The following is a 25623-nucleotide window of genomic DNA, read 5'->3' on the forward strand; positions in this document are numbered from 1 at the left end:
CTCTTCACTCTGGGGCTCCAGCTCCATTCAGTGGCAGTGGATCTGGGACACAGTTTACACTGACCATCAGTGGAGTCCAGGCTGAAGATGCAGGAGATTATTACTGTCAGCAGTCCTATAGCTCCCCTCTCACACGTCCTTACAAAAAGCTCCCTCAGCTCTGTAGGAACTGCAGGAAGACCCCAGAGATGTACCCTACTGAGCTCAATCCAGACGGTTGTCACGCTGATGCGCTGGGGAGACTGCACTGTGGTTGATCCTGGAGCCAGCATCACAGCTGTTGTGTGTGCTGATGCGCCAGGGAGGCAAATAAGCTGATCCCTGGAGCCAGCATTACACTTCAGCCATCAACACCAGGCAGAAGGATATCTACATCATCATATGGAAGGAAATGCAAATGGATGGAGACACAGATGGATCACATTAGTTTACTGTAAAGCAACGTCTTAGTTGGTGCTTATCTTGGCGAGAGCCGAGTTCAAATCAGCATGATAGTTTTAACATCTACTCTCATGTAAATGAAATCATTCCATTGTGTGATCGAGTGGAAATCCGCTCTGCAGCGCACTCCATCACCCACACAGCTCCCTTACCTGGAGACCACAAGACAATTGCTGTACAAAGGCTGTTTTATCAATCACTGTTGTGGATTAAAATAGTATTGGTTTTAAGAATAAATAATTAAACTCACATGGGGAGGTGAAGGATCGCGGGGCTTCCTGTGCTGTAAACCTGGACTTCATGGAGACGGGCAGAACGCAGCTCTCGCTATTCCTTATCCAATGCTGCCATCATGTGGCCATTTAGTAAAACTGTTTGTTGTAATATATATATATATATATATATATATATATATATATATATATATATATATATATATATATATATATATATATTACTACTATGACTACTCAACTCACAACAGTCAAGTGTCAAGTCTGGTAACAGCCACCCTGCCTGAACTTATGATGAAGTTGATTATTATTATTATTATTATTATTATTATTATTATTATTATTATTATTAATACGCACACACACACACACACACACACCGACTCAAGTCCACAGCTCTGCCTAAAGGGAACTCGCAGTAGAATTGAGGCTGTTCAGCACAAGAAAGAATATCAAGGCGACGGAACAAGCCTGCTTGCTGCTACAAAAGCAGCTCTATACTAAACTTTACAGAACACACCCCCTCAGGCACATGCTGTCTATTCATGACAACAGACTACTGAACCAGTTAGTTCAGATGATCGCTGGATACTCTGCCTGGATTCCTGCATGATATAAATGTGTTTCTTCATTTGCACTGCCTGCTTTTTATTATTCATTGGGGTTTGTTTACTACATGCCTCCATAGCTGAGCCTTTAATCAGACAGTCCTTGTAGGTGACAGTCCAGTTTGTTCCGCACGTCCTTCTGCCAAACTTCAATTCAAAGTACAATCTTCTAAATGGATTGTAATATAATTTCAAAAGTATTATTATTATTATTATTATTATTATTATTATTTATTTTAATTGGCGTACTGATTGAAAATTATAGGACTAATATGAAACAAGTGCGTGCATCAGTTGCAGCTAATTAGTTCCCATTAGCACCTGAACCTCTTTATAAATCCATTGCGCTCTAAGGAACACCAAACTTTCTTACTGCATTAAAAGGGGAGATTATTAACAGAAGAGATATCATGCTGGAAATAATGCAACAATATAAAGAATGTGTAATAATGGGGATCGAAGTGATTTTAGTTTGGATTCCTGCTCAGTCTGGAATTCTGGGCAATGAGATGGTAGATCTGGCAGCAAAAAGTGGATTAAAAAGAGAGGAAATTGATTTGGTGATTCCTCTGGGATCGCAGGAAATGGGAGGCTATGTGAAAAAAATGATAGTAAAAGAATGGCAGGAGAGATGGGATGAAAGCATAAAAGGAAGGTTTTATTATAATATCCAGAAAGAGGTGAATAACAGTTGGGTGAACAAAGAATTGGGAAGGAAAGAGGAAAGAGCGTTGGATAGGTTAAGGATTGAGCAGAGTTCTTTAAATGAACATCTATTAAGACTGGGGAAACATGAAGATGGAAAGTGTGAAAAATGTAATGTACCTGAAACAGTAGAACATTATTTATTAAAATGTGAGAAATATGAGGAGCAGAGAAGGACAATGGAGAGGAGGCTGAGGGAAATGGAGGTATATGAGGTCAACATAAAGAACTTGCTGGGAAAAGGGAAAGAGGAAGGGAGACTGACTAGAGAAAGGATACTGATGAAATATATAAAGGAAACGGGAAAAGAAGGGAAATTATAATAAATAAAGATGACAGAAAGTTAAAGTAAAACAAAGACAGACAAAGGACTACAGATAGAGGTCGCTAATCTTCTAAAATAATAGATGGAATGCGCCCTATAGTTTAACCAGAAGAAGAAGGAACACCAAACTCAGCTACTGGCGGATTTGTTTTTATTAGTGTTTCTTTAGAAGGGAGAAAGAAGTTCACAGTCGGGTTTGCCTTGGATTTAATGATGCCGTGTTGTCTTAGATTTGGGTAATTGTTGATCTTTTCTCTACTTTAGAAACGTTCATTTTATTGTGTGTTTCTCACATGCGTCTTTTTTTTCCAATGCAGAATAACATTGCTGCTGGCAGTGCTAGCCTCTGAAGTTTGGACGCAGAACCTGCCTCTAGGTATGATAACGCAACCCAGTCTCACGAGAGAAACGTTAACAGGTTAACGTTTCTGCATTTCTGCTTTCTTGGGGAAAAAACGTTCCGTGGGTAACATTTTCACTTTCAACCACAATGCTTCGCGGCAGCTTTCATCGAAATTCTCCGATTAAACACGATCTACTTCGAAAGTCAGCCATGTTTTTCCACCGCATCTCAGCATCTCCACTGGCATTGGCTTCACGTACCTGGTAAGCAATACATTTTTTTCTCATCTACGTTTCAGTGTAGAATTTTACAGTAGCTTTTCACTTGAGAGACGGTCGAAATGTCCCTTTTTATTAAAAAAAAAAACAAGATAAATAAATTAGTTGTGGTTCCGCAAATGTACTAACTTAGTGCGTGCGATGGGGGGGCGTCGGCCGACGGCAAAGATGTCAAATAAAAATAAGCTTTGTTGGCAGTACAAATATACGATGTTTATTATGATATGGTAATTATTAGTATTGTGTACATAGTTGCCATAAAATAAATTATGTAAAGTTAGCTTATTTAAAAATACTAATATATTAGCCAAGATAAATACAAATCCATTTGGACATCCATTTAACAAGGAGGGTGCGCGTGAACCTTTCGTTCATTGGGGGGTCTTACTAAACGTGAGAGTGAGATACGGTTGAAATGCATGAAATTCAGCCTCAGCATTTTAGTCAATATGGAGAGATGGAGTGTGGAGTAGTGGTTAGGGCTCTGGACTCTTGACCGGAGGGTTGTGGGTTCAATCCCCAGTGGGGGACACTGCTGTTGTACCCTTGAGCAAGGTACTTTACCTAGATTGCTCCAGTAAAAACCCAACTGTATAAATGGGTAATTGTATGTAAAATAATGTGATATCTGTATAATGTGAAATAATGTATAATGTGATATCTTGTAACAATTGTAAGTCGTCCTGGATAAGGGCGTCTGCTAAGAAATAAATAATAATAATAATAATAAACTCACCTTTACGTTTTATTTATTAATGACATTTCCCTCGTGGTGGCCTCAACACTGCCATAACTACCCTCCACCACCCCCTACCACCCCCGTGTAACCGGTTTTCATCGTGTTTTAGACATTTTCAGAAATGCCAGTAATTGAGAATGGCATCAAACAAAGGACCTTCTGGTGAGTATTCCAAAGCTTGCCAGGAATTTGACGAAAAGTTAGAGAAGGCACAAAGACTGTTGGCTGAAATGGAGGAGGAGGTAATAATATTATAATGTACATAATGTTATGTATTGTTTATATCCTACGTGGAAGGAGTAGGTATTTGCATTTGTATGTACTGTTTGTTACATTTGAACAGAATGGAAGTTTTGCTAAAGTTAATGAAAGGCACACATCAATTTGTGTGTTGCAAGTTTGCTACGAAACTGAGGTAGTAATTTAATTAACATGTTATAGAAAGCTCAGAAACAAAAGGAAATTGATGAAAAGGAGGAAAAAGCAAAGGGAAAAGCAATGGCGAAGACAACACATACAGATCCTAAAGTCCATTGGAGGAAAAGGGACAGTGAGGGATACAGAGTGTTTGACAGCAGAAAAAAATCCAAGAAGGCTGCAGGAACCGGTAGGTTTGCAGATTTCTCATTCCAGTTTGTTTTTAATGTTGGTATGTACTTTACTTTAAAACTACAGTTCAATTTGAGCTACTTGTCTAATTTACATTTTGAATATATTGACAATGTAATGCTGAACATGAAAGGCTAAGATCCCTCATACCTACCTGTTGTGAAAACTGAAAAATTTGTTAAATTCTGGGATCTAGATTTTTTAGGACCCCCTCGATAGAGGGACCCCAGACATGACGCTGAGAGGTGGAATAGGGGTTCTAGGCCCCGGGGTCCCTGAGATATGGCCAAAAGGAAGTTGGATTTTGCCCATTTCTGAGTGGGCGTGTCTGCAAATGAGGTATTTGAATCAGGGTTTTTTTGGGGCTCCCCTCAATACAGGGGCCACATACATGACTCTGAGAGGTGGAATGGAGATTTTAGACCCTAGGGGTCCCTGAGATATGAATCCGGAAGTGGGGTTTTTTGCCCATATCTTAAGGGGAACTTGGGATATTTGGACAACATTTTAGCAGGACTCCTGTGGGCTCCCCAGTCATCAGGAAATGTTGGAATTGAGGTTATAGGTATTTCCATCCCTAAGTTATTCCTGGAAATGTGTCATTTTTACACATAAACGTAAATACGACCCGGAAGGGGCTGAGTCATCGGGAAAAAAACTACCCCCCGTTATTTCTCATGGCCCCAAACGGTCACATAACATAATTTTGGGGGTCATAGGACTTACCAAATTTGCATAATCGCTCCATTTGTTGTCTTTCGATCCCCATTGACAACCATGTATTTTATGTCTCAGAGACCACAAACGTCAGGAGTCCAATTTTCACATATGTTGTGTAGGTCCACTCGAAGATCATGTGTGTGCATTTTCACATGTTTTGCATGGACCAAAATTGCATAATCGCTCCAACTGTTCCGGGACCATTTTCAGTCCCCAAATGACAACATTTGTCATTAGGGCACCGTCATTTTGTGGCATTTTGCGACCATTGATGGCCTTTGGGTACCGTTTGCAGGACCATATCCAGTCCCCAAGTACTACTGCCCAGCATTAGGGGACAATTTCCGGTCTAAGTGGTATAAAATGTCTCTGATGTCTTAGACTGTGAGAAAAGGGGGCTAAGATGTCTTGTCTCAATGTCTAATGAAAATATTGTCATTAAGGGACCATTAACGGTCTGTTACAACAGCGGCTTTTGGGGACAATGAAATTGTCATTTGGGGACCATTTGTTTTTGGCAATAACTCTGGAGCCGAACCTTAAGAACATAAGAACATAAGAAAGTTTACAAACGAGAGGAGGCCACTCAGCCCATCTTGCTCGTTTGGTTGTTTGTAGCTTATTGATCCCAGAATCTCATCAAGCAGCTTCTTGAAGGATCCCAGGGTTTCAGCTTCAACAACATTACTGGGGAGTTGGTTCCAGACCCTCACAATTCTCTGTGTAAAAAAGTGCCTCCTATTTTCTGTTCTGAATGCCTCTTTATCTAATCTCCGTTTGTGACCCCTCGACCTTGTTTCTTTTTTCAGGTCAAAGAAGTCCCCTAGGTCGACATTGTCTATACCTTTTAGGATTTTGAATGTTTGAATCAGATCGCCGCGTAGTCTTCCTTGTTCAAGACTGAATAGATTCAATTCTTTTAGTCTGTCTGCATACGACATGCCTTTTAAACCAGGGATAATTCTGGTTGCTCTTCTTTGCACTCTTTCTACCTTTCTAACCTTACCTGGACCTGAGACAGGGCATTCTGGGTAGCTCTGGGTCGGGTTGATACTAACCTTTTAATTTCAGATAGTTCCAAGAGGGTTAATTTTTTGGGGACCGCGGGTTTAACTTCGGGACACTTTGGCCCTGATTGCTTTAAGTTTAACAGTTTAAAAACAGGATTAATCAAGGACATTATTAAATGTATGTTTTCAATTATTCTTATTAATTAAGAGCTCATTTGGAAAACAACACAGGGGGTCTCCACATGACCAGGTTTGAGAACTACTGGTCTAGCTAATCTTACACAAAAGGGGTGCTGCCTGCTGCTGCAGATGAACATGTAAAAGTGATGATGTGGCTATACCTTTTTGAGGGGTAAAGCTGGATTTCATGAATTTTACTAACAGTTCCTTCAGTTTTGAGAAAATGGATGCTTCATCCCCAAAGTCAAATTTTAATAAACGAGAGGACCATTGAAATATACATTTTATTTTATTGCCATTCAATTTTGTTTAATTTTGTATAATTTATAAAATAAAAAAAACTGGCATAACTTGAAAAACTCACTGCGGTATGTGAAGATAAAACAGACTTATCATTTATAAAAAAGCTCTGCAAACACAGGAGATCATTTAAAAACCAGAAAACATTTATTGAAAATACAAACGTGTTTCAGCTATTGCCTTCATCAGGGTTTCTATAGGAGTTGTCCCTCTTAAAAAAATGACCTCCTTGAGATTTTTTTGTAAATTTAATTTTGTATAACCACAGTAAAACAACCACAAACAAGAAAGTATGGGCAGGTGAATTTATAATTCTGCTTATTTTGGGTGTAGGAATTCCTGGGGTTCCCAGCTGTCTCTCCACATCTTCCCACTGAAACAAACAAACCAATAATATGAGCATTAATACTGTGATAGATTCATACTACATACATACACACACACACACTGACACACACACACAGTTGTGATGATATACAACAGCATTTTCAAAAATATTCCATTTATCTGATTTAGATTTTTTGAATCTTTAAGAAATTGAGACATCATTTCTATAGCTATGTGTCTTGGGAAAAAAATGGACACAAATGTATTAAGTAATGGAAAACAAAAGGAAAAAAGCAGGAACCACTGTATTAAAGAATACATACCACTAAAAGCAAGGCATCCACCTTACTAGGACCTCCTTCTTCCCCTTATTAACAAGAAAAAGCACATTAACCTCAGAACAAACTGTGCACATATACTGTACATGGCAATCACTTTTAACTTATTTTAAAATTAATTAACAAGCAAAGCTAAAGCTGAGAAGAATCTGAATATCTACAGCAGGTAATGTGTAATCCCCTAGTAAATAAAAAAAAAACTAAATACTCATCCACATAATAAGAAAGACAGTGACCGACGAGGCAATCCAAGTAAGACATCATTAGTCATTGCAATTACAACAGTACACTGTTAAATACTCTTAAGATATATATTAAACATTCAAACATGACACAAACAAAAAATGTACTTTCCTGTTCTACGACTGACTAACCTTCCTCATTCTTTCCTTCAATACTTTGTCATAGGGGAAGAACTCAGCCCCTGAATGGGAAGAGCACTCCTCTGGAAGATTGAAACAGAACTCAATAATAACTCATAAACAGGCAACATTCTATCTATTATTTCCTATACCTTGCTGCAATACACATTACTTTGTTGCCATAGTAAATCACTGCATTTAGCTCTAAATTGATAATTTTGGTATATAAACCATCTTTGCCTTTCGATTTTGAATAACAAAGGATACAACCCTTCAAAACAGCACATTGTTTAGACTAGACACTTTTTCCAAATTATTACCTGTCTTAACTCTCCTCTTCCTTGTGCTTCTTGTTTTGATTGGGTGTGTGTCAATGTCAGGGGGGTTATGGATGTTGTCAGGTTCGTGCATGGGATCAGGTGTGTGGGTGTTGTCTGGTGTGTGGGTGTTGTCAGGTCCGTGCATGGGATCAGGTGTGTGGGTGTTGTCAGGTGCGTGGGTGTTGTCAGGTTCGTGCATGGGATCAGGTGTGTGGGTGTTGTCAGGTCCGTGCATGGGATCAGGTGTGTGGGTGTTGTCTGGTGTGTGGGTGTTGTCAGGTCCGTGCATGGGATCAGGTGTGTGGGTGTTGTCAGGTCCGTGCATGGGATCAGGTGTGTGGGTGTTGTCAGGTCCGTGCATGGGATCAGGTGTGTGGGTGTTGTCAGGTCCGTGCATGGGATCAGGTGTGTGGGTGTTGTCAGGTGTGTCAGAGTTGTCTTGTGTGTCTGTGTTCTCTTCTGCAGTCTCTCGTGCCTTTAAAAATGAAACAGAGTGATAAACAACATATTAGAAATAAGCACAACATTATTTTCTAGCTCCAACTTAACAATATACATCTTACAGCATAGCTTGGGTTGTTCCTGAAAATATGTAAACATACCATACCTTGATCTTTAAACACATGGTGTATATAAAAGGTGCTTGAATTTTGGGAAAAGTTAATGAGTATATGAAATTTGAAAATAATTTCAAGCTCATTTGTTCAAAAATAAATGGTAACCCAGCAGGCATTTTTGTTGGAATGTCGTCGCATAGACATCAAAATCTGACAAATCTGAGGGTAATCCCATGGTCGGGTTTCAGTCATGTCATGGTTGTAATGAACATCATTAGATGCTACGACATTAGAAACTGAAGTCTAAAAATGTTCATTCACAACAATAACATGAGCAAAACAAGACACAAAACTACTGTCAGATTAGTTGGATTGTAAGGAATGTCTGAAAAAAATAAATATCGATGCCTGCTGGGAAAACAAAGTATTGATTATTTTTGGAAAAAGCCAAAAGTACCCTTAATGTCACTTTATTCTATATTATCAAAGACATTAACCTCTCAAAGCCCCTCACAGACAATTTTCCCCAAAAAAAAAATCCCCCAAAAAGCCAAAAGTGGGTTTAAATTGAAGATCACAATTTCTAGTTTACATTAAACTTGATTATTTGGCTTAGAAATGTGGAGATTTGAGAAACTGGGAAGAAACCATTGACATATTCAGCTATATTTCTATTCAATACAGTCTAAATAATGACCGCAGGAAATTTAACCTGTCAAAACCCCCAGCCCCTCACAGACAATTTCCGCCTGGGGGGTTGTGCCCTTAAATAAATCACAATATCTTCCAAAGTATAGACAGCACAGGCATGGTTCAGGGCTTGAATTCAAGGTAACCCCTTGGGCATCAAGAATAAAACATCAGGTGTGATAAAAGTCTTACTCAGTACCACACTGGAAGGAGATATCCAGAAAAAATACATAAAAAAACAACAAACGCTTTTCATTTTTTTATGTTCTATAGTCATTTTTTCAACTTGTAGCATATGAAAAGAGACAGATTTTTTTCCATGTCTACTATACTGGGTAAAAATTTGGAACTATTTGAATAAAGGGATCAAATTCTACAGGAGTTTTTACAAAGGGTCCCCAAACCTCTCCAAACCTCTCCAAAAATGAACATTGTGTAAATCTTTATGTCCAGTGATACACTAGTTTCTTGAGCAAGTTCTAAAAGGGATGTGAACTTCTGGCACCTCACATGCTATCCATTGCCACATGAATTAGATTTTGTAATCCCCCCTTTTTTTTGTCCAATATTTCATTCAAAAGGTGGCCTTTTTGGAGAGCTTTGGGGTGCCCGAAATGTATCCATGATGAGTATGCATGATGAGTATGCCTTTTCTGCTGAGAAACATCAAAACTCACTTGTTGAGGGGGGGGGGGGGGTTCTTCAGTGTCCTCACTGAAAATAAAAAGTGAAATGAATTGAAAATTAGAATAACATTTCCATTATCAGTATCAATGAGCAACAGATTCAAGCACAGTATTTGCACTGCTGAGAGGTGAACATTGGTTATTGGATAAAGGTGTCTGCCAAATGTCTACAATAATAATACTAATAATAATGAGATTGCAGAGAACTTGGCTGCTCTCAAATCAAGCTGCCAGACTAAAAACACCTCAGTTCCTTTCATCTTTACTTTGATTGACATGTGGCAAACAAAGGAACTGGGTGAGTGACTGTTGGGGGTGGCAGACAGCTTATCTTGAAAGGATAAGAAAACCTACACTGTTTCTAGGTGAGTAACACCACGCCTTGTAATCATGGAATTATATATATAAAAAAGTTTGCTAAACACTCTCATGCAATAAATCAGTGAACATCAATGAGAAAATAATAAAAACGGTCAGGAAGCAACAATTATTTCTTGCAACTTTTATTGCATGTAAAGATCAGAGACTGTATAGATCAGCACAGCACAGTTGAGACATGGTGTTGCTAAAAAATTATTAAAAAAACATTATTTCTATGTGTCCCTTGAGAGTCAAATGGTTGCATTTTCTAATAACATACTTACAGTAAAAAATGCATATTGAAAATTATGCATAATAATAATAATAATAATAATAATAATATGTAGTGTGGATCCATTATACTTACAAATCCTGAAGAGGATCCAATCCATCTTCAATGCTGCTTCAGACACTGAATCAGCGCTCTCCAAACCAGGAAGTTGATCATTTTCGCAATCACTTTCACTCCTATCCATCTCTTCCAAAACTTCAGAAAGACTGAATCTACTTTGTTTAGGATGCTTTGGAACACTGCTCGACATTTTTTTCGATTTTACAAATTTTATAAATTGAAAAAATGATCAGAAAATGTTATAAAACCGTGATCTGTTATGCGTACTGCTGCGCACTCGGTTGCAATAGACAGGGGTATGTTTACTGCACAGATCGATTACTCTGTAATGGATTGGGCTACAAACAAAGTCAAGGTATCATTGGACAGCTTGTGACCTCCCCTACAACGTTATCAGGGAGGTTTCACCATCATCAGACAGCTGTAAGACCAGAGCAGCAAAACGCACAGCTAGTCGATTGCAGCTGTTTTAGAAGCATGTGATACAAGTCACATTGCCAAGGGGATATCTCAGCGGTGAAATGACGGATATTGAATAAGCTTTTTTTTCTCTTTTGCTTTTGTAATAATATTACAAATGATTTATGAAATATAATGTGTAATTGCAGTACCATGTTCCCCCCGCGGGACAGGTGGGGCGTAAGAGGTTAATAATCTTTGTCTTCATAATCATATCATATAGCATAAAAACAGTGGAAAACTACTGTTGTTATAAAGAGTGGCTATAATATGCAAATAAGACATGATAAGTTGATATATTATGCATAAAAACCAAACGCTATGTAGCGCAGTATTACGTTAACTTGGTGCATGATTCGGTGTCAGGAAACCAATCTGAAAGCACCTATAAGTACTAATGCTACACATGTATAGGTGGTGAAACTATTGCAGGGTTATGGCTGTTAGGAACAAAATCTCTTGAGACATTTGACATTCATTTTTGTTTAAATTTCATTTTTAAAGTAAAACACAGAAATACTTCTTACTTTTAAGAAGCCTTTTGTAAAGTGACTTCACAGTGCCAACCATTTCCAGTTCTTGTAGGGTTTCTGACAAGGGAGGCACAGCCAAAACCTCTGCCGTGAACTCGTTCTTCCCGGTAACCTTTTTCCCCAAAAGCTGCAGAGGGAAAATTTCCAAAGCCTGAAGTTTATCCAGCTGAAATATATAAATGCTTACAGTCACAGCACTGAGTATACAATTGAGTTATGACTGGTCAGATTATCCAAATACATCTTAAAAGACATAGATAGGGTACATACTGTAACAAGGATTGTTTTCCGAGGCAGGACAAGCAAGATTTCCTTTAAAAAAGGCAATTGTGCAACACTGGAACAACTCAACTACAGGCTCTCCCTTTAGACAGCCCAGTCAACATCATGCATCTCACTGTACAGTTAACTGCTTCATCCCTTAGAAATGGCTGAGTGCTGCAGCAACAGAGAGTCTAGGGGCAAAGTCAAATGAACAACACAGTCTCTGCTACAATACATTCGGAGCAGATCTAATATATCAAATATGTAAGCTACAAAAAGAAGACTTAAAATATATTCACTATGGGAACATGAGTAATGCAATTTGGTTGTGGATTCTACCATGCTTTTTTTCAGAAATGTGAATAGTATGCATCATACTACATTTAAGTCACAACCAGAAATAGATGTCAAAGCCACCTAACAGCTCGCCTGCTCTGTAAGAAATTTTAACATAGGCTACACTTTATTATTTGTAGACGACACTCACAATCACACCAGGGGTACTGCACTAGTCATCTCCACTTCATTGGCAGGTGAGCTAATTAGTCCTCACAAAAATCTTGTACCTTATCAAGTTTTTGAGTATCAATGCTATATAGTGATCCTCAAACACCTCACATGTAAAATAAACACAGAATAAGTACTTAAGTAAATAAGTAAAAATCTTAACATGTACCTTATCATTTGCTATAACACCCACCCAGGGGCATAACCCAGGAATCTCAGGGCTTGTGGGCACAAGATTATGGGTATCAATGCTACAGAAATGACCCTCAAACACATCACAAGTAAAATAAATACCGTAGTAGTTCATATAAAAATCTTAACATAAACCTTATAATTTGTACATGACGCTCACGTCGAGGGTATTGAATTAGCTCTCCTCTACTTCATGGCAGGTGAGCTAACTAAAATGAGCAATGTGAGGTAATTGATATTACAACACATACTTACCATTAGATATGCAGAATCGAAAGTGCGGACCTTGTTGTTATTCTTTAGTTTTGAGGTCTTCCATTCCTCTTTTGTGCTCTGGAATTTCTCCCTCGCTAATTTCAGCCTGGTCTTATATGGTTGCTGGGCCCAGCAGTGTGGGCATGTCTTGCAGGCATTGCTGATGGCTTGTTGGCACCCAGTGCACTTTTAATTCGTACTTCCTTGCATTTCTAAATCGATATAATCCAATAATAGAGATATCAATGTTATAGAATGCATGATACATGTTTATTACCATTTTGCTTTAACTTGATACATGCTCCAGTTTATCCCTGCTGCGCCGGTTTGACCCCTCTGCTCTGCCCCGACCGGGTAGTTATGGTAGTGTTGAGGCCACTACGAGGGAAATGTCATTAATAAGTAAAACGTAAAGGTGAGTTTAGATGTGCCACATTGACTAAAATGCTGATGCCGAATTTCATGCATTTCAACCATATCTCACTCTCACGTTTAGTAAGACCCCCCCAATGAACGAAAGGTTCACGCTCACCCTCCTTGTTGAATGGATGGCCAAATGGATTTGTATTTATCTTGGCTAATATATTAGTATTTTTAAATAAGCTAACTTTATATAATTTATTTTATGGCAACTATGTACACAATACAAATAATTACCATATCATAATAAACATTGTATATTTGTACTGCCAACAAAGCTTATTTTTATTTGACATCTTTGCCGTCGGCTGTCACCCCCCCCCATCACGCGCACTAAGTTACTACATTTGCGGAACCACAACTAATTTATTTATCTTGTTTTTTTTTTATAATAAAAAGGGACATTTCGACCGTCTCTCAAGTGAAAAGCTACTGTAAAATTCTACACTGAAACGTAGATGAGAAAAAATGTTTTGCTTACCAGGTACGTGAAGCCAATGCCTGTGGAGATGCTGAGATGCGGTGGAAAAACATGGCTGACTATCGAAGTAGATCGTGTTTAATCGGAGAATTTCGACAAAAGCTGCTGCGAAGCATTGTGGTTGAAAGTGAAAATGTTACCCACGGAACGTTTTTCCCCCGAGAAAGCAGAAATGCAGAAACGTTAACCTGTTAACATTCCTCTCGTGAGACTGGGTTGATTATATACCAAACTGTAGCAGATTAGTTTAGTCTTACTATCATAACACTTATTATAAATACGTACCTCCTTTTATTTGTTGGAAAACGGTCTGGAACTGAAGTAAAGTATTTTTTTTTTAATACAGTGCTCTTTAGTATTTAAAATATGGTTCTCTTCAAAATTAAAATGCCAGCAACGGTGTGTTAATTTAAGGAAGCGCCTCACGCCGCTCGGAACTTTTGCATTTTTAAATTCTAACGGTCTCTGCTCAGCTGAGTGGAATGTTCACGAGCCGGTTGCCTAGCAGCGCCTCCCCCTCCTTCTCTGCACCGCCCTCACGCCCTCTCTCATAGCAGCTGTAAGTTCAAATGTAGCTTCGTTATATTATCACAATTCTTTACTTTTACAAAATGAGCTTATTCGAGGCTTCATGTTTTTAAGATGGTTCAGGAGCAGTCTGGGCAGACTGACTGGAGCATCATTACAGTATACCGCACTGCGCTCAGTTTTGTGTGGCAGCTGATACACAAAATAATGAACGACTAATATAGTTTCCATAAGTTTACATATAATAGAAGTCAGTCTTATTGGCCTGTAGTTACCTGGTTCAGTTTTGTCTCCCTTTTTGTGGAACGGTATTACCAGTCTGTTGGTACAACCCCTGTGTCAAGAGACTGTTGCATGATCTTGGTTAGCTGTTTGTAAATAACTTATTTCATTTCTTTGAGTACTATAGGGAGGATCTCATCTGGCCCAGGGGATTAGTTTATTTTAAGAGCTCCTAGTCACTTTAACACTTCTGCCTCTGTTATGCTAAAGTTATTTAAAGCTGAATAGGAACAGGTCGACATGTGGGGCATGTTGCCCGTATCCTCCTTTGTAAAAACTTGTGAAAAGTAATCATTTAATACATTTGCTATTTTTTTCTATTCATCTATGATTTTGCCATTTGTATCTCTTAAACATTTTAACTCCTCTTTTGAATGTTCTCTTGCTGTAGAATAATGGATTTTTTAAATTGGTTTTAGCCCCCTTAGCAATGCTCATTTTTATCTCTCTCTTGGCCTTAACTTCCTTTTTGACTTGTGTTTGCAGTTCCAAGTTCTCTTTCTGTGTACTTTGTTCTTGGTCCCTTTTAAACATTCTGTAAAGTGCCTCTTTTCTCTGAATATTTTTTTTAATTGATCTATTAAACCATTTTGAAAATGTTCTTTTAGATTTAGATTTGTCTACTTTTGGGATGTAATTGTTTTGCACCTCTAGTACTACATTTAAAAACAGCCATCCTTTTTCTGTGGATGTTTTCTCTATTTTATTCCAATCTACTTCTGTTAGTCTCTGTTTCATTCCTTCATAGTTTGCCTTCCTAAAATTGTAAACCTTAGCTTTAGTCATTACTTTTGGGGTTTTAAAAAGCACTTCAAATGAGACCATGTTGTGGTCTGAGTTTGCCAGTGGTTTTCTGACCTGTTTTAGTTATTCTGTCTTCGTCATTTGAAAAGACTAAATCAAGGCATGCCTCCCCTCTAGTCGGTGCCTTGACAAATTGTGTTAGGAAGCAGTCATTTGTCATTTCCACCATTTCAATTTCATCCGTCGTGCTCCCAACCGGGTTTTCCCATTTTATGTGGGGGAAGTTGCAATCCCCTATTAGTATGGCTTCTCCTTTGCTGCACACATTTCGAATGTCATTGTATAACAGATTATTTTGCTCGCCGTCTGAATCTGGCGGTCTATAGCATGCTCCTATTATTATGCCCTTTGAATTTTTGTCCATTATTCTGACCCATATTGATTCTGTGTTGTTTTGTTCTTCCAGATTTAACCCTTTGCGGTCCATTTATTAATTGCGCGTCAGGCACGCCAGGTCTAATTAATTTTCACACGCGCTGTTAATTTTAGACGCGCTGTTTAAAAGTATTTTTTTTCACAGTCAAACGGGTTTAAATGGCCCTGCATATCAACAAAGCACACACTAGGCATCTCCAGCCCCGCCCCAGCCTTTTGTTTGCTATAGCTTTCAGCTATGTAAGAAATAAATAATAATAATAATAATAATAATAGTCGTACATACCGATCGATCATCTCCAGATCACTCGTTTTATCACCAAACTCCTCAATAATGCGATCCAAGTCATTATTTTATTACTATAACATCTGAAAAAAGCTCTGCAAATGTCCATGATAGTCTCAGTGCGCTGACGCACTTAGCCAGCTTGTTTACTATGGACGCCCATTATCTGATACCTGATACCATGTATGACTATTCATGAAATACGCCTTTTTTTTTTTTTCCGACTTGTCTCGGCTCCTGTCGCTCCCACTCGGCAATTGAATGGTTTTCTCTGCTTTTTCCAGAGAAAAAACGACTAAACACCCGTTTATTGCGTTGCTATAATGATGTCGGACCCAGTCCGACAAAGGACCTGTGAGGAATAATTGCAATGTCGGACCCAGTCCGACAATGGACCGCAAAGGGTTAACACCTGGGTTGTAAATAAAAAGGAGATGGGTGTAAAATATGATTGTATATTTTATAGGGTATGTGGGTGTTATAAGAAATGATACTCTAACGGAGGGTTGTGATGGGTATATGTATATTTTTGGAAGCGGGAGATGGAACCGGGGCTTGCTCTGTCCACTCCACTCTTCGACCCGGTATTGCAGTACCTCCGGGATTGGTGCACAACTTTCAGAAAGGTCAAAAGAAAAGACAGACAGAGACAGATAGTGCTAAACGGTATGTTTGTGTGTCGTACGCCTCTCCTCCCTCTTTCTTGTTTTTTTTGTAAGAAAGGAAGGCAGGCCTAACTAGATGATGAGGGAGAGTCTGTTCTACACACGCAGCAGGCCAGTGTACCCAGAAGGCCTTGCACTCGTGGGAGGAGGAGGTAAAGCAGAAATGGAGCTGTTTAGTGGGGCAAGGAGCCCTCACTTTCAAGGCAGAAGCAGCAGCAAAGCGTCCCTTTGCCGGGACTGAACAGTAGTTGCGATTTTGGAAGAGTTCCCCATTTTGCCACCGGGTAGAGAAGGCCTTTGGGCTGACCTGATGGGTTCGGCCACCAGCAAAGCCACGCTCTGGCTTCTCTTCAGTTCGAATAAATCTTTCTAAGGACTAAGGCTTAGAGGGTAGTGGCATTGCCCGCTCCCTCCGAGGGTCTGTGAGAGGTTTGTTCGAGGGAAGAGGAACAGACTTTTTTTTATTTTTGACTGGCTTTTCTTCAGCTCGGCAACTTTTTGGAAGACTAATGCTCAGTCTGGTTTTGCCCAATCCAGGCCGAGGGTCTTTAAAGATTTTGTTGACTGTTGAGAGCAGTTTTTCTTTTTCAGGCGGTTCCAGTTTTTTCTTTTTCAGGCGGTTCCGGCCTTTCCAGACATTCCTGGAGTTCGAGAGAAGGAAGACCTACCATCCAGATGACCTTTGAGGACCCTTTGATGACCTAGACGACCTCATCCCCAGCCCTTGATCATGATCGAGATCCAGACCGAGAGAGCAGCCGGTGCCCAGCAGAGGGCGCCATCTGGGAGGAGCAGAGGGCGGCCCCGGACCCCGAGGAGGCGTCACAGCCACGATTCTTCCTGTGTGGTCTCGGTGCCAAGCAGTGCCCCCTATTCCGCCAGGGAAGGACACCGTTCACCTGGGGAGGGGGTCCCTCTTGTGAGGCGACCATCTCCTCAGGGACTAAAGTAATAGTTCCTTCAACTGCCTAGACTTGCTGCTTACGTTGTCTCTTTTCCGCAGAGAGAGACAACCCGGACGTCCAGAGGCTTCTCCCACCCCAATCGGAGGAGCCAGCTGAAGGATGGCGTTCCGGCCAACTCAGGAGACCAGGAGGCACAATGCGGTGCGCTTCACAAGAGATAAGCAGGATGAAACGGAACCAGGATTGACCAAACTGGAGTTCAGCCGGACCATTCTTCAGAGGGGTATGGGTTTTTCTCCTTCTGACTTGAACTGTTTGGTGAAATTACCAGGGCTTAAGGAAGTGTTTGAGGTCAGTTTTAGGAACCCCCAAAAGAAATGTGGTCCTTTTGGGGGGAGAATAAATATCTCGCTCCATACAAAGAATTGGTATTCTACAATGGGATGCCAAAACTCTGCTGGAAATGTGGGGAATTAGGACACCTGGCAGCCGCATGTACTGTAGTCAAGTGCAGGAACTGCGGTGCCCCCCATGAGACCAGCCACTGCAGAGAAGAGAGGCAGTGCAATTTGTGTGGAAAGAAGGGGCACCTGTTTAAGGACTGCACCTCTTCCTATGCCAACATGGCCAGAGCCAGTAAGGCAAATACTAACAAGCCTAGGCCTGAGCAGGAAAAGGGAGCAAGTAACAAAGATCAGTCCACCACCAACAGCATCAAAAACCCAGACTCCAGCACCACCATCATCACCAGCCCCCCTCCCCCCTGCCCCGAGACATGTCCCGTTTTACGAGGACCCCTTCCTCCAGCCCAGAGAGAGAGTACAACAGCTACTCCACTAGCTCCTCCAGTAGCTCCTCTGATACAGAACACGAGGCAGGGAGGGAGCCCGGACCCAGCAGCGGCCCCCCCTGAGTAGGGCCCTCTCAGCGCCAGCACTCCCCCTTGGCTCTCGTTATGACGCCATAAGGATTGAGTCCGTGGGGGAGGAAAGTGAAAGCGACAGTGAAAGTGAGAGTGAGAAGGAGGGGAAGGGAGTGAAGAACCAGCAGAGGGTGGGGAAAAGAAAGGGTAGAGACGAGGGGGGGAAAAGAAAGAAGATCAAGATCAAAGACAGCAAGTTGCAGGTGCCCCCCATAGATCCAAAACCAGCTAATGTCCACACAAAGTTCCCAGTCTTGCCCTCGCAGGCAGAGACGGAGGCGAGTGGGACGGCTACACTGCTGCCTAGTGGGCAGGTAGCAGCCAGCCAGGGCATCCCCAGCCAGCCTTCCCAGTCGTTGACACAAACCCTAGCACACCTCGCAGAAGAGGTGTTCACTAATGCACCGAGGGAGAGGTCGGGGTCAACACCTTCCCTGACCAGCCGGTAGCAATGACCCTCTTCAAGCGAAGGGCCTCCCTTCAAAGCATCCTTGACCCCCTCCCTTGTATGGGCAAAACCAGGGGCCCCCTAGAGGTCCTCCTAGATACAACACTGGAGGACATGGGAATACCCCTGGACGCGGTAAGCCAGAAGTCTGCTAACAGCTCCAATTCAACAGACGGTAACAGCCAAAGAAGGCTGTCTGTCATAACCCCCCCCCCCCAGGACAAAGCTGACCCACACGTTCCGAGGGGCCCTGAGCAAGTTCCACCAGACTTACCTTGTGGGGAGTTGAATAGCCCAAACAGCTCCACGTACTGTGAATACAAATTCGGGGCCTTCTTGGACGAGGCAGCAGTGAGTACCTTCTCAGGGGTGATGGGAGTTGCAAATAAGCCCAAGCCCCCTCGAAGCAAGCTTAGAGCTAGGAGTAGGAAGAATGTCCCGACCTCCCAATCATAGTCGCTATGGGGTGGACGCAGTGACTCCTTTTCTTGTTAGCCACCCTGATGGCCCTGATATGTGTGTCTGGAGACACAAAAAAGATTTTATTATTATTATTATTATTTATTTCTTAGCAGACGCCCTTATCCAGGGCGACTTACAATCGCAAGCAAATACAAATACATTCAAGTGTTACAATATAAGTCATACATTTTATGTTCTAAACCATCTAACTAACTTGAAAGCAGATATCATCTTTCTGCAGGAGTGTGGTATTTCGTCGAGCCCTGATTATAGGGACCTGAAGGAGAGTTGGACCCTGGGGGACTCCTTCTGGTCGGGCTCCAACATAGCCAGAGCCAACGGAGTAGGTATCCTGTTTAAAAACCCATTTATTACCTCCCGCAGCAGCAGGAAGGTAGAACCTGGTAGAATTCTGAGCGTGGATGTGACATACAATAACACTCCCCTCAGACTGGTCAATGTCTACACACCCACTAACCAAAACGAAAGAGTTCAATTTTTTCCACAGCTGCGTCCACTCCTGCTGGGGAACCTACCCGTCATCGTGTCAGGTGACTTCAATTGTGCTCTAAGGGACGTAGACCGGAGCAGGCCACGCAACGACCACTCTAGTAGAGTTTTGTCCTCCATAATATCTGATTTCTCCCTGTGTGATGCAGGTAAGGACCTGGTGCCTCCCTTTACCTGGGTGAGCTCATCTGGGACCTCCTTCTCCTGTATAGATCTCGTCCTGCATACCAGCTCCCTTACGAAGACGGCAGTAGACACCCAGGCCGTCTTCTTCTCTGACCATAGGCTCCTGCAGGTAACATTGCAGGTCCCTCAGACCTCCCAGATGGGGTCAGGGGTCTGGAAATTAAACACTTTCTTACTCAACGACCCCTCCATAGCTGCAGCCTATAAGAGCAGGCTTGTTGAGTGGACCACTTTGTGTGACCTATTCAACTCCCCTATAGAGTGGTGGGAGATGGTCAAAATGAGAACTAATGGTTATTTTATAGCAGCAGGCAAGAGGAAAGCAAAAGAAAGGAGGGCCAAATATAAACACCTGAATGCTGCCCTCCAGCGTCTGAGCCTGCTACAGCTTCGGGGGTTCCCTGTAAGCGACGAGATAGCCCAGACCAAGCTAGATCTTTCAGTGCTTTGTAGGGAGGAACAACGAAAGGTCATGCACAATGCAAAAGTGCAAAAAATGGAGGAAGACGAAAAGTGTACCTGCTTCTTCTTCCAGAAAACAAGGGAGAAGCGGCACTTGATGTCCTCCATGCTCGACAGCAGTGGGAGGATAGTAGAGGATAGTGAGGGAGTTAAAAAAAGTGGTAGAGAAATTCTATAGGGACCTATATAACATCAAAGCTACAGATGACACTCTGATAGAGTGGTTCCTGAGTCAGTTGGAGCCTGACTCAATGCGGGACGAGGAGGAGGAGGAGGAGAAGGACCCAGAACTCACGCTGGAGGAGCTCACCCAGGCGACTAAGACCATGAACACCGGTAAGACGCCAGGTCCAGATGGCATCCCGGGTGAGTATTACCATCTTTTTTGGGACACGCTAAAAGTCCATTTAGCGGAGGTCTACAGAGCGGTTTACAGGGAGAAGCGGTTGGGCCCTTCTATGCAGGAGAGTGTAATTACTCTCCTTCATAAGAAAGGGGAAGTTAAAGATCTACGGAATTGGCGCCCAATCAGCCTCCTTTGCGTGGACTACAAGATACTAGCCAAAGCTCTGATGATCCAGCTACAAGTACACCTCCCTTTGGTCATTGGCCCCGACCAGGCTTGTGGTGTCCCAGGGAGGTCCATCACCGATATTTTAATGTTAACAAGGGACATTCTGGCTTATTCTAGAGAACGGAACCATCCCCTCTGCCTGTTCAACCTTGACCAGGAGAAGGCGTTTGATAGGGTAAGCCATGAATATATGTACAAAGTGATGGACCAGATGAAATTCGCTCCTGGACTTAGGGAGTGGGTTAAAACTATTTATACCAACATTAGTACCCGAGTCTTGGTGAACAGACACCTGACTGGTAAAATATCTTTCCAGTCAGGGGTCAGACAGGTTGCCCACTATCCCCACTGTGGTATGTCATGTGCATTGAACCCCTCCTGCAGGCAATTCGTAGGGATACCAATATAACTGGTTTCCAGCTGCCTGGATCCAACGGGGTCCAGGTCAAAACAACAGCATATATGGACGATGTGTCACTATTTTGCACCAACACATCGTCGGTACCTCGGATTAGTAATATCCTTGAGAAGTACTGCACAGCGACCGGGGCAGTGATTAATAAGTCCAAGAGCGAAGTCTACGTGTCTAAAAATTGGCAGGTAGATAGGGAACTGTCAGACATGTACCCTGTCAAAAAGGACAAAATCAAGATTCTGGGCTTCATTTTCGAGAACAATAGCTCGGGGGCCCAGAGCTGGACGGCAGCCATTAACCAGGTCCGTAAAAAGATTGGCGGATGGAGCACAAGATCCTTAACAATGACGGGTAGAGTATTAATAACCAAGTCTATACTGTTTCCCATCCTCTCTTATGTAGAGAAAATCTTTCCCCCAGACAGGACAGGAAGGTATGTTACATGAATCGTTTCTATTTTGCCACCTGTCTCAGGGCCTTGGGCCTCTGCACTATTGATAACACCGTGCCATACTCCTGGGACCCCCCATTGTATTATAGAACCTTAAGGGACACTATATATAAATTGGGCTTAGATAAAGCAAAATTGGCCTCCTGGGAATACAAGGCTGTAACTAAATATCTTGCCGGTTCCCAGGAAATTGAAAAAGTAGCTACTTTCTCCCTCACCCAAAGCCAAAAAATCTGGGAGAATGTGTCTCACAGCTGCCTCAGTAATGTCCAGAAGGATATAGCATGGAACACCGTTCACAGTTCACTCCCCACTCGAGCGTTCATGTCCAGGAGGGGACTAGCCCAAGTAGAAACATGCCCCTATGCAAAGTGCCGCAAGAAAGAAACACCAGCCCATATCTTCTGGGAGTGTGATGTGGCTGGCAGTGTCTGGCTCTCTGTCTTCCTAAACAGGTTTGCTGACATGGCCAAGATGACCGCTGAGACTGTGCTCTATGGGCCTGCAGGAGGAATCGCTACCAGCACAGCTAAGTGCGTTTGGCGTGTCATCAATGTTGTCAAGCAGATCCTGTGGGAGGGCCGTAATGTCTGTGTCTACCACAAGCAGGAGCTAGACACTATCACCACGACCAGAAGGGCACAAACTCTTATTAAGGACTTTGTAATTCTGGACATCCGGACCCTCGGGAAGGACAAGGCCTGCGCGGAGTGGAGGATCGCCGGACATCAGGACGTGAAGATGGAATGAAGGAAAAAACTGGAACCGCTAGCTCCTAGGAGCGGGACTACGGGGCACCGCTAAGCCTTTTATTTATTTTGTCATGCCAGCATTCCACCCTTTTTAGCTGGCATGACCGTTTTTGAACAGTGCCCTGGTTTTATGTAGTCTTTTTGTTTCATTTTTATCGATTTTTATTTGATTTATTTTGAATGGTTTATTTGATTTTGTTTTGTTTATGTATCTAAAAGATTTTTAATGTTAACTATTAAAAGTTACATTTTAAGTGTTTTAAAATTTTAGAATTTTAACTCACTGTTTTATACACTGTCCCTTTTCCCCTGTCCCTGTTTTAGTTCTATAATTTTATTGTTCTGTTTTATGTTCACTTTTGAACTTTTTTAGAGAGCACTCCCCGGCCCTCACAAACACTGTTTTTTTTATAGATGGTTCTTTTTTTCCAGTCACTTTTAAAGCAGCACAGGTTTTTTCATGTTGATTTTAATCTGTGTCTGTTTTAACCATGTACAAAGCACGATTGTCTTGGTGTTTTTAAATATTTTAAATGCTTTTAAAACACAATGTATGTCTGTATGCTTGAATGTCATCTTTAAACAAAATGTAAAATGAATGAAATGAATGGGTGTAAAAATGGTACAATCTCAATAAAAGAGTATTTTACTAAAGATTTCCGTGGAGAGGAGCATTTACGAGTTCAATGCAATTTTTGGCAGTGACATGACCATAGCCGCAATTAAGTGACATGACCATTGCTGCGGTTGAGCCACATGATCATGGCCACAATTCGCCACATGACCATAGTCACGATTAAACTTTACCTTCTCCTAAGGGGACAGATTTGCTATGTGTGGCCGAGCGGGAGTTCCAGGATGTCGGAATGAAGTAGATGGCTGATACACAGGGTGGGTAGCTGCATATTACTGGGGGCATGGTATTTCGATCAAAAATAAATTTCTAAGTCTGGACGGATCTTCATTCCAAGGGCACGAGCGACCGATTGAGGCCGTGTGGGAGGCTCTGTACCCCAGGCAGGGTCCCCATTCACCCCCGGCAGCTTCAGCCTCCCTGGAAGTCTGCCTGGTGGCCCCCTCCCGTGCCTGGCGACGGTTCAAGCCGGTTTTTGACCTTTCTTGTGCACCGTTCCCGGAGGTACTGCAATACCGGGTCGATGCGTGGAGTGTACAGAGCAAGCCCAGGTTCCATCTCCTGCTTCCAAAAATCAATTTAATATAGACGGGTCCCACTATAGGGGATGTATCAGATATTAAATTGATAAGAACAGATTTTTTTTTTTTAATTGAAAATTATTTACGAAACAACAATAATACAGAAAGAAACCATAACCATTACATTAACACACTTGCAATTTACATCTAAACGTACACTCTTCATTACCTTTATAATATTTTCATTAACTCACCCCACTTATTTGAGAATCTTTCCCAACCCAAAACTTGTTTATCAATTAATATCATTTCTTGTACTTTAGCTTTAAAGAAAAAAAACGCTTGTTTTTCTGTTTGCAATTTATACACAGATTCATTTCTTTTCTCCCATAACACCCATTTCCCTACATTTACAAATACCTGCACAAACAGTAGTTTTCTTTTTTCCATTTATACCAATCCTTCCCAAACATAATACAATCAGCAGACATTATATCTACATCAGTTATAGTTTTCAAAAACTGAGACGCCAAATTCCAAAAGTTTATTTCAAAGACACATTCCCAGAACACGTGCCTTGCTGTTTCCACCCCTCCACAGTCCCTAGGACAAGCTGCTGATCTAGCACATCCATGTCTGTGTAATCGTTCCCTCACTGGGAGTCTGTAATGCACACACAAGGCAATGTCATTTACATCATTCCCCATATGCTTTGGTTGCAATCTCCCCCAATCATGTTTTACCTGTGTTTATTTTTATCCGCAAATTTCTTTTTTACTACATTATATATCTATTTATGGTTTAACAAGGTTTCCTTTCTCCCACATTCAGGATGTGCCTTTAAAAACATTTTCATATGCTCATATACCCAGGGCCCCTTTTCAACTTTTGGAGTATCATTTAAGACTGGCCACACATTTCTTACTGCAAAGGCAAACCACATCTTCACAAAGAAAGCAGCTTTATGATGTATTTCCCCAGCCACCATTCTACACATATTTTGCAACAATATACAATCTAGCTTCAAGGGTATACAAGGTACTCCCCTTCCTCCTTTATCCACAGGTTTATACATCTGTTCCCTTTGCATCCATTCATACTTCCCTCCCCATATAAAACAGAAAATAACCCGAGTGATCTGCAATTTAATCCTTATTGGTACAGGGTATACCCCTGCTAAATAGTTTAAAGCAGGTAATATATTACTCTTAATTACCAACACTTTCCCAATTACAGTTAGTTTTCTTGATTTCCAAATATCCATTTTTGTTCTAATTTTTGCCAATTTTTCTATCCAGTTCTTTTTCTCCCTATTTTCCCTGTAAAATTGCACCCCCAATATTTTAAGTCCATCTTTACATACTTCAAATCCATATGTTAGTATCTTATTATGATCCCAATTCCCCCACAACATAATAGAAGACTTATCCACATTAACCTTTGATCCTGATGCTTTCCCATATATTTCTGTTAATTCCACAGCTCTTTCTATCCCCCTTTCTGTTGTCAAGAAGAGAGTGGTGTCATCTGCATACTGTGATATTTGTAATAACTGTCCTTTACCTCCCGGAATATGTATACCTTTTATTATTGTATCTCTCCTCACCAATTCTGCCAAAGGTTCAATAAATATCACATACAGTAATGGGGATAATGGACATCCCTGTCTTACTCCTACCCTTTGCATAACTGGCTCACTCAAATGTCCATTTACATTAATGACACTATATACATTCTTATATAGAGTCTTTATCCACTTTATGAACCTTTCAACTAAATTAAACCTCTTTAACATTTCAAAACAAAACTCATGGTTTACCCGGTCAAAGGCCTTCTCCTGATCCAAA

The 25623-nt window shown here is 41.3% G+C and overlaps 1 non-coding gene and 1 pseudogene across 1 annotated transcript; one reads left to right on the top strand and one right to left on the bottom strand.

Moving 5' to 3' along the window:
* Nucleotides 1-16359: 16359 nt before the first annotated feature.
* Nucleotides 16360-16487, top strand: LOC131708167 (U2 spliceosomal RNA; annotated as a pseudogene).
* A 7250-nt stretch (nt 16488-23737) lies between these two features.
* LOC117414384 (U2 spliceosomal RNA) lies at nt 23738-23919 on the bottom strand. The gene has a single exon (XR_004546199.3). It is a non-coding gene; the product is annotated as a U2 spliceosomal RNA (small nuclear RNA).
* Between the last annotated feature and the right edge of the window lie 1704 nt (nt 23920-25623).

This window comes from Acipenser ruthenus, chromosome 40 (genome assembly GCF_902713425.1).
Source record: "Acipenser ruthenus chromosome 40, fAciRut3.2 maternal haplotype, whole genome shotgun sequence".
In the NCBI taxonomy this organism is placed as follows: domain Eukaryota; kingdom Metazoa; phylum Chordata; class Actinopteri; order Acipenseriformes; family Acipenseridae; genus Acipenser; species Acipenser ruthenus.